The 8,306-nt window shown below is 42.5% G+C and overlaps 1 protein-coding gene across 1 annotated transcript in view; it reads right to left on the reverse strand.

Annotated features, from left to right (window-relative positions):
• Window positions 1–8,149, reverse strand: part of LOC121569326 (hepatocyte nuclear factor 4-gamma) — a 53,306-nt gene extending 45,157 nt beyond the window's left edge. Inside the window, exon 1 of the mRNA XM_041880192.2 lies at window positions 7,933–8,149. The gene's annotated coding sequence lies outside the window, so the exon portion shown is untranslated. The remainder of the gene's footprint in view (window positions 1–7,932) is intronic.
• Window positions 8,150–8,306: the final 157 nt, after the last annotated feature.

Consider the following 8,306-nt stretch of genomic DNA (forward strand, 5'->3'; position numbering starts at 1 on the left):
TATATATATATATATATATATATATATATACAGTGAGGGAAAAAATTATTTTATCCCCTGCTGATTTTGTACGTTTGCCCACTGACAAAGAAATGATCAGTCTATAATTTTAATGGTAGGTTTATTTGAACAGTGAGAGGCAGAATAACAACAACAAAATCCAGAAAAACGCATGTCAAAAATGTTATAAATTGATTTGCATTTTAATGAGGGAAATAAGTATTTGACCCCTCTGCAAAACATGACTTAGTACTTGGTGGCAAAACCCTTATTGGCAATCACAGAGGTCAGACGTTTCTTGTAGTTGGCCACCAGGTTTGCACACATCTCAGGAGGGATTTTGTCCCACTACTCTTTGCAGATCTTCTCCAATTCATTAAGGTTTCGTGGCTGACGTTTGGCAACTCGAACCTTCAGCTCCCTTCACAGATTTTCTATGGGATTAAGGTCTGGAGACTGGCTAGGCCACTCCAGGACCTTAATGTGCTTCTTCTTGAGCCACTCCTTTGTTGCCTTGGCCGTGTGTTTTGGGTCATTGTCATGCTGGAATATCCATCCACGACCCATTTTCAATGCCCTGGCTGAGGGAAGGAGGTTCTCACCCAAGATTTGATGGTACATGGCCCCGTCCATCATCCCTTTGAAGCGGTGAAGTTGTCCTGTCCCCTTAGCAGAAAAACACCCCCAAAGCATAATGTTTCCACCTCCATGTTTGACGGTGGGGATGTTGTTCTTGGAGTCATAGAGAGCATTCCTCCTTCTCCAAACACGGCGAGTTGAGTTGATGCCAAAGAGATCCATTTTGGTCTCATCTGACCACAACACTTTCACCCAGTTCTCCTCTGAATCATTCAGATGTTCATTGGCAAACTTCAGACGGGCCTGTATATGTGCTTTCTTGAGCAGGGGGACCTTGCGGGCGCTGCAGGACGTCAGTCCTTCGCAGCGTAGTGTGTTACCAATTGTTTTCTTGGTGACTATGGTCCCAGCTGCCTTGAGATCATTGACAAGATCCTCCCGTGTAGTTCTGGGCTGATTCCTCACCGTTCTCATGATCATTGCAACTCCACGAGGTGAGATCTTGCATGGAGCCCCAGGCCGAGGGAGATTGACAGTTCTTTTGTGTTTCTTCCATTTGCGAATAATCGCACCAACTGTTGTCACCTTCTCACCAAGCTGCTTGGCGATGGTCTTGTAGCCCATTCCAGCCTTGTGTAGGTCTACAATCTTGTCCCATACATTCTTGGAGAGCTCTTTGGTCTTGGCCATGGTGGAGAGTTTGGAATCTGATTGATTGATTGCTTCTGTGGACAGGTGTCTTTTATACAGGTAACAAGCTGAGATTAGGAGCACTCCCTTTAAGAGTGTGCTCCTAATCTCAGCTCGTTACCTGTATAAAAGACACCTGGGAGCCAGAAATCTTTCTGATTGAGAGGGGGTCAAATACTTATTTCCCTAATTAAAATGCAAATCAATTTATAACATTTTTGACATGTGTTTTTCTGGATTTTTTTGTTGTTATTCTGTCTCTCACTGTTCAAATAAACCTACCATTAAAATTATAGACTGGTAATTTCTTTGTCAGTGGGCAAAAAATCAGCAGGGGATCAAATACTTTTTTCCCTCACTGTATATATATATATATATACAGTGCGTTTGGAAAGTATTCAGACCCTTTGACTTTTTCTACATTTTGATATGTTACAGCCTTATTCTAAAATTCGTTAAATTGTGTTTTTTTTCCCGCTCATCAATCTACACACAATACCCCATAATGACAAAGCAAAAACATTTTTTTTTTTTTGCAACTGTATTGAAAATAAGAAACTGAAATATCACGTTTACATAAGTATTCACACCTTTTACTCTTGTTATACTTTGTTAAAGCACCTTTGGCAGCGATTACAGCCTCTAGTCTTCTTGGGTATGATGCTACAAGCTTGGCACACCTGTATTTGGGGAGTTTCTCCCATTTCTCTCTACAGATCTTCTCAAGCTCTGTCAGGTTGGATGGGGAGCGTCGCTCCACAGCTATTTTCAGGTCTCTCCAGAGATGTTAGATCGGGTTCAAGTCTGGGCTCTGGCTGGGCCACTCAAGGACATTCAGAGACTTGTCCCGAAGCCACTCCTAAGTTGTCTTGGCTGTGTGCTTAGGGTCATTGTCCTGTTGGAAGGTGAGCCTTCGCCCCAGTCTGAGGTCCTGAGCGCTCTGGAGCAGGTTTTCATCAAGGATCTCTCTGTACTTTGCGCCGTTCATCTTTCCCTCGATTCTGACTAGTCTCCCAGTCCCTGCCGCTGAAAAAAATCCAGGGTTCCTCCAGACGTGACGCTTGGCATTCAGGCCAAAGAGTTCAATCTTGGTTTCATCAGACCAGAGAATCTTGTTTCTCATGGTCTGAGAGTCTTTAGGTGCCTTTTGGCAAACTCCAAGCGGGCTGTCATGTGCCTTTTACTGAGGAGTGGCTTCCATCTGGCCACTCTACCATAAAGACCTGATTGGTGGAGTGCTGCAGAGATGGTTGTCCTTCTGGAAGGTTCTCCCATCTCCACAGAGGAACTCTAGAGCTCTGTCAGAGTGACCATCGGGTTCTTGGTCACCTCCCTGACCAAGGCCCTTCTCCCCCGATTGCTCAGTTTGGCCGGGCGGCCAGCTCTAGGAAGAGTCTTGGTGGTTCCAAACTTCTTCCATTTAAGAATGATGGAGGCCACTGTGTTCTTGAGGACCTTCAATTATGCAAAACATTTTTGGTACCCTTCCCCAGATCTGTGCCTCGACACAATCCTGTCTCGGAGCATTACAGACTATTCCTTCGACCTCATGGCTTGGTTTTTGCTCTGACATGCACTGTCAACTGTGGGACCTTATATAGACAGTTGTGTGCCTTTCCAAATCATGTCCAATCAATTGAATTTACCACATGTGGATTCCAATCAAGTTGTAGAAACATCTCAAGGATGATCAATGGAAAGCGGATGCACCTGAGCTCAATTTTGGGTCTCATAGCAAAGGGTCTGAATACTTATGTAAATAAGGTATTTCTGTTTTTTATTTTTAATACATTTGAAAACAATTCTAAAAACCTGTTTTCGCTTTGACGTTATGGAGTATTGTGTAGATTGATGAGGAAAAAATTAATGTAATCCAATTGAGAATAAGGCTGTAACGTAAAAAAAAGTGGAAAAGGTCAAGGGGTCTGAATACTTTCCGAATCCATTAATTCAAACAGCGCCTATATACAGCTTGCAGGTCCTTGAGTTGCCTCTCCAACAGACACGTTTCCCTAAAATCCCTGGTTCACTCCTCCCGCAGCCGTTGGATAGGCCTATATCATCAATATGATATAGTCTAATTTACTTTCACTTACCCACTGTAACCTACTGTCATCCAACAGGTTATGGGTTCTCAATCTAGTGGGCCGCTGTAGGTTCAGTCTGGGTTTATAATGGGCTGCAAAATAGAGTTGTTGTAGCGAATTTGGAGGGCAGCTCGACATGGGACACATACACACTCATAGCTCCTGTTCTCCAGGATCCCAAGACAATTAGCCTACAGTCGTTAGAAGGATAGTTGTCATAAGGGGGAAATACTGTAAGTAAAGCACCATGGATTTGGTCTAAGGCACTGCATCGCAGTGCTAATCTGTGCCACTAGAGATCCTGGTTCGAATCCAGGCTCTGTCGCAGCCGGCCGCGACCGGGAGACTCATGGGCGGCGCACAATTGGCCCAGCGTCGTCCAGGGTAGGGGAGGGAATGGCCGGCAGGGATGTAGCTCAGTTGATAGAGCATGGCGTTTGCAACGCCAGGGTTGTGGGTTCAATTCCCATGGGGGGCCAGTATAAAAAAAATAAAAAAAATAAAAAATATGTATTCACTAACTGTAAGTCGCTCTGGATAAGAGCGTCTGCTAAATGACGTAAATGTAAAATGTAATGTAAATGTCATTGCCATTACGCACAGGTTGTTTTGTTCCCCCCTATTCTGAACGTCCCTTTTGTCATATAGGCCTAGCTGTTAGACTTTCTAAACTACTGTAGGCTATGCAAGGTGTTCGCCTAGGCTACGCAGCAGAACGTTATAGCGAATTCGGTGTGACTCAGTCCCAGGTCTCTTCTCAGTCCGTGACAGTGCAAAGAGAGTTTCTTCATTTGGTTGTGCTCATAACACATCATGGCCATTTTAATAGAGTGTATGCTTACAGTCTGAAGTTGCCAGTGGGAAACTTGGTGTGTGTGTGTGTGTGTAGAGGTGTGTGTGTAGAGGTGTGTGTGTGTGTGTGTGTGTGTGTGTGTGTGTGTGTGTGTGTGTGTGTGTGTGTGTGTGTGTGTGTGTGTGTGTGTGTGTGTGTGTGTGTGTGTGTGTGTGTGTGTGTGTGTGTGTGTGTGAGTGTGTGAGCTTGTGAGGTGTGTGTGTGTGTGTGTGTGTGTGTGAGAGAGAGAGATTTCTCATCCAAAGTACCCCCATTAATTTACCACTTTGAATGAGAAGGCTCCCTGCTCAATAGTAGCGTCCACTTGAACCACGTGTTTAGAAATCACCCAGTTTTCCTAACCGCACCAATATTTCTTCTTAAATTTTGAAACAAGGTAAATTTGAAAATTTGAAAAACTATATAAAAATCTCAATTTTACATGGTATAAAAATTAGAAATGGAAAAACTGAAACTCAGTTTCTAATTTTAAATGTTATGAGTAGATCAGAAAATTGAAAATGAAACATTGAAACTAATATTATGTTATTCAACATGAATGATCGTATTTTAGATCACTGGATTAATAAGCATTACACGCACCTCATTGGTTGCTTTGATAAAAGTAAACTTGATCAAGTGTGATTGTGTGGATAGAGGTGCAATTTTGTGGGTTGAGGAGCAGGGGCGAGTGTGTGGCCGTGGTCTCCTTGTAATGAAAAGCTAATGTCTGGAATTGAAGAGGCACATCACAACATGGAAACGCTAACGCCGTATAGAAGCCCCATAGCTGGAATGTGACATCCACTTCCACATTATAATTGGCATTGCGTAACACAAGCATTGCGATTTTGGCATTCGAGGTGTGTTTATGTTACTTGTAACTCGACAAAGCCCATTACTTGCACCAAGTTTTCATTATCTGATGTGTAAATTCTATAGTTAAATGTAGATTGTTTTTCCATAGGTTGTGGCCGCAACCGGACTAGATTGGCGGAATGCATTGCTTGAATGCCGTGAGGGTGATATGGACAATATCGTTCGCAAACTGCAACACCCCAAACGATTCGTTCTCGAATTAGAGTTTGTTAGAGATGCTGTGTATGTTTTGATTCTACAAAGCTGTGTCCAGTGGTGTAGTGGTGCCTGGAGAACTGAGTATGCTCTAAGTTTGCCAACATTTTTCCAAACAGCCCGACTGGCAAAGGAAAGGTGCCCTGTGTGAAACATTCTATGAGAAACAGTGACATACACTCTGAATGACCTAAAATGATAAATCCCATATTGGTCTTTCACAGTCAGGCCAACCCAAGCTGTACTGTGCAGTAGGCTAATAGTAGGTCTACTCTTGAACCAGATAAATGAAGCTGTCAAATTTGTTCGAAATTCACCGGTTTCAGAATTTCCCAAAAAAAATCTGGTTTTTGTTGTCAAAGTCACACTTTTTTAAACAGAAAAACAACAAACATAACAATAACAATGCTTAAACCACATCAGGAGACCACTTTTGAGGTCTGGGGAAAATATAAGAAATGTTGATTTTGGAGTGTAGTTACCCTTTAATTCAAGTGTGCAAGCACCTAGCACTGTTGTTTGGTTTGCAGTGTTTCTGTAGCACATGAGATGGAGTTTGCAAAACAAATGGCCACTGGATTGATGCAAATAATCATGATAGGTGCAAATAATCACGAGTGGTGCAGTGGTCTAGCTGTGCCACTAGAGATCCTGGTTCGAATCCAGGCTCTGTTGTAGCCGGCCGCGACCGGGAGACCCATGGGGCGGCCCGCAATTGGCCCAACGTCTTCCAGGGTAGGGGAGGAAATGGCCGGCAGGGATGTAGCTCAGTTGATACAGCATGGCGTTTGCAACGCCAGGGTTGTAGGTTCGATTCCCACAGGGGGTATGAAACAAAATAATGTATGCACTAACTGTAAGTCGCTCTGGATAAGAGTGTCTGCTAAATGACTAAAATGTAAATGTTTATTGATAGAGAAGGTTTTTTGGAAAGCCTTTCCATCTACCAGAAGACGGTTAGGCCTATCATTAGCATTGCTATATTTTTCCTGTTCCTTAATTGTTTGAAACCTGGACGTTTTACTTCATATTATGAGGTATGTCTTACCTTGATTCAAAGTAGCCTATAGCCAAAATCCCACCATAGAAACGTGGAGGATTTTTTAAAATAAATTATATAAAGACATACACATATATGTTCCATATATGTTCTATTGGTTTTATTTCAATTTTCGTTAATTGTCTAGCAGCCAAAGGCATTATCCTAATCATATTAGCAACACATGATACATCTTTAAATCCCCCATCTTTCTAACGGATATTTCCATATCTCTCCATAAACCGGTTTACCTGTGCGTTGCGCATTTTAGAACTGTGTTTTCCCGCAAATTGCATTTAGGAACATTGAAGCGTAGGCCTACTGCGTGTATACATTTCTGCGCCTAAAAAGTGAAGAAAGAATAGTTCATCAACATTTTAAGCTAAACATTCCGATCTGTTCCATCAGCCCTATTAATTGATACGGCGTATACCTCCAATACCACTACTTTGATACATTTCACATTTTAGTAGACACTCTTATCCAGAGCGACTTACAGTTAGTGAGTGCATACATTTTCATACTGGGCCCCCGTGGGAAACGAACCCACAACCCTGGCGTTGCAAGCGCCATGCTCTACCAACTGAGCTACAGGGATAGTATCAGTCGGTTTTAAGAAGTGAGTATATGCAAGCCCACTGAAAAACAAGAGGGTATATGGCGTATACCTGCGTCTACCCTCCACTACACATCTGGATGTGACCATCATAGCATTCAATGATCAATTAATTGCATGAATTCTTGCACCATGCCATAAATTATCAGTTCTAAACATGTATTTTCTTCTTTTTGCTGCCTGCAGCATGATCTATTTTGCCTGCGTGCATATATGACAGACGGTTATTGGTCTGAGCAGGCCTCTGCAGTCACGGGAGGAGCGCATATTAATCCCCTCCACATTGAAGTTGAAATTTAAAGTCTAAGAAGCAGCAGATCTGTTCTATGTGTGCTATTTTTATGCTTCACATTCTTAAGTTTTGTTTTTGCATGTTTTACTTTAGGTTTTGTACACCAGCTTCAAACAGCTGAAAATACAATATTTTTGCTTATGGAAAATATATTTCACAGCGGTTTAAATGGTACAATGATTATCTACACTATATTTGCTTGTTTTGTCACATAAACTGAAATTAGGCTAACTATTAGAATTGTAGCAACCAGGAAATGGCAGAGCGATTTCTGCATAGCGCATCTTTAAAATGGTTAAGGTAAGGGTTAAGGTTAGGGTTAGGTAAGGGTTATGGTTAGGGTAAGGGTAAGGGTAGGGGTGAAGGTTAGGGTTAGGGTTTAGGGTAGGGAGGTCCCAAGGATCCCACATAGCACGACAAATTCATTGCGGCCAACAGGTCAAACGAAACACTAAAATGAACGAGTCACTCATAAAAACGAATGACTGACTCTCTAGTCAGTAAAAAGAGTCGTTCAAAAAGAACGAATCGTTCGCGAACTGCACTTCAGTATCAAATACTGCCGAACCGACAAGGTACGGTATGGAATGAGCTGATGTCTCACCTTAAAACACGCAACAAAGTGACTGATCAGACTATTAAACTGTAATAACTGAACTATATAAGATTTAGGCAACAAATATCATATGTTAATTTTTTGTTACTTCAAAGGAGACCGCTTACCTTTCACTTGGTCCGTCAGCGATGTGCATTAATCCAACAGGACGCTAGTCCACCTGTATACTAGCCACCAGCTTTGACACTTGTCCTCCCGTGGCACCACACGAAATGAGAGAGTCGTGGGCGAGTAGTTGCAACAACACATGGAAGGTTGGAAAGGAAAGCTATGGGCCTATAATTCATTGAGCGACACATTGGATGGCGCCGGCTTCGGTTGTCATTAGATCGATTTACTAAACAAACTGAAAGTAGGGTGGGGACGTTAAACAGTAACTAGCCTCCATAAAACTGAGGGAAAATAATATAGGTGCGTGTGTGGTCAGCATTGCCTATTCTGTCGAGACGGGGGTAAAGGGTGAGGAGGAGGTAATGTTTCA

Source organism: Coregonus clupeaformis, chromosome 7 (genome assembly GCF_020615455.1).
Source record: "Coregonus clupeaformis isolate EN_2021a chromosome 7, ASM2061545v1, whole genome shotgun sequence".
NCBI lineage: Eukaryota > Metazoa > Chordata > Actinopteri > Salmoniformes > Salmonidae > Coregonus > Coregonus clupeaformis.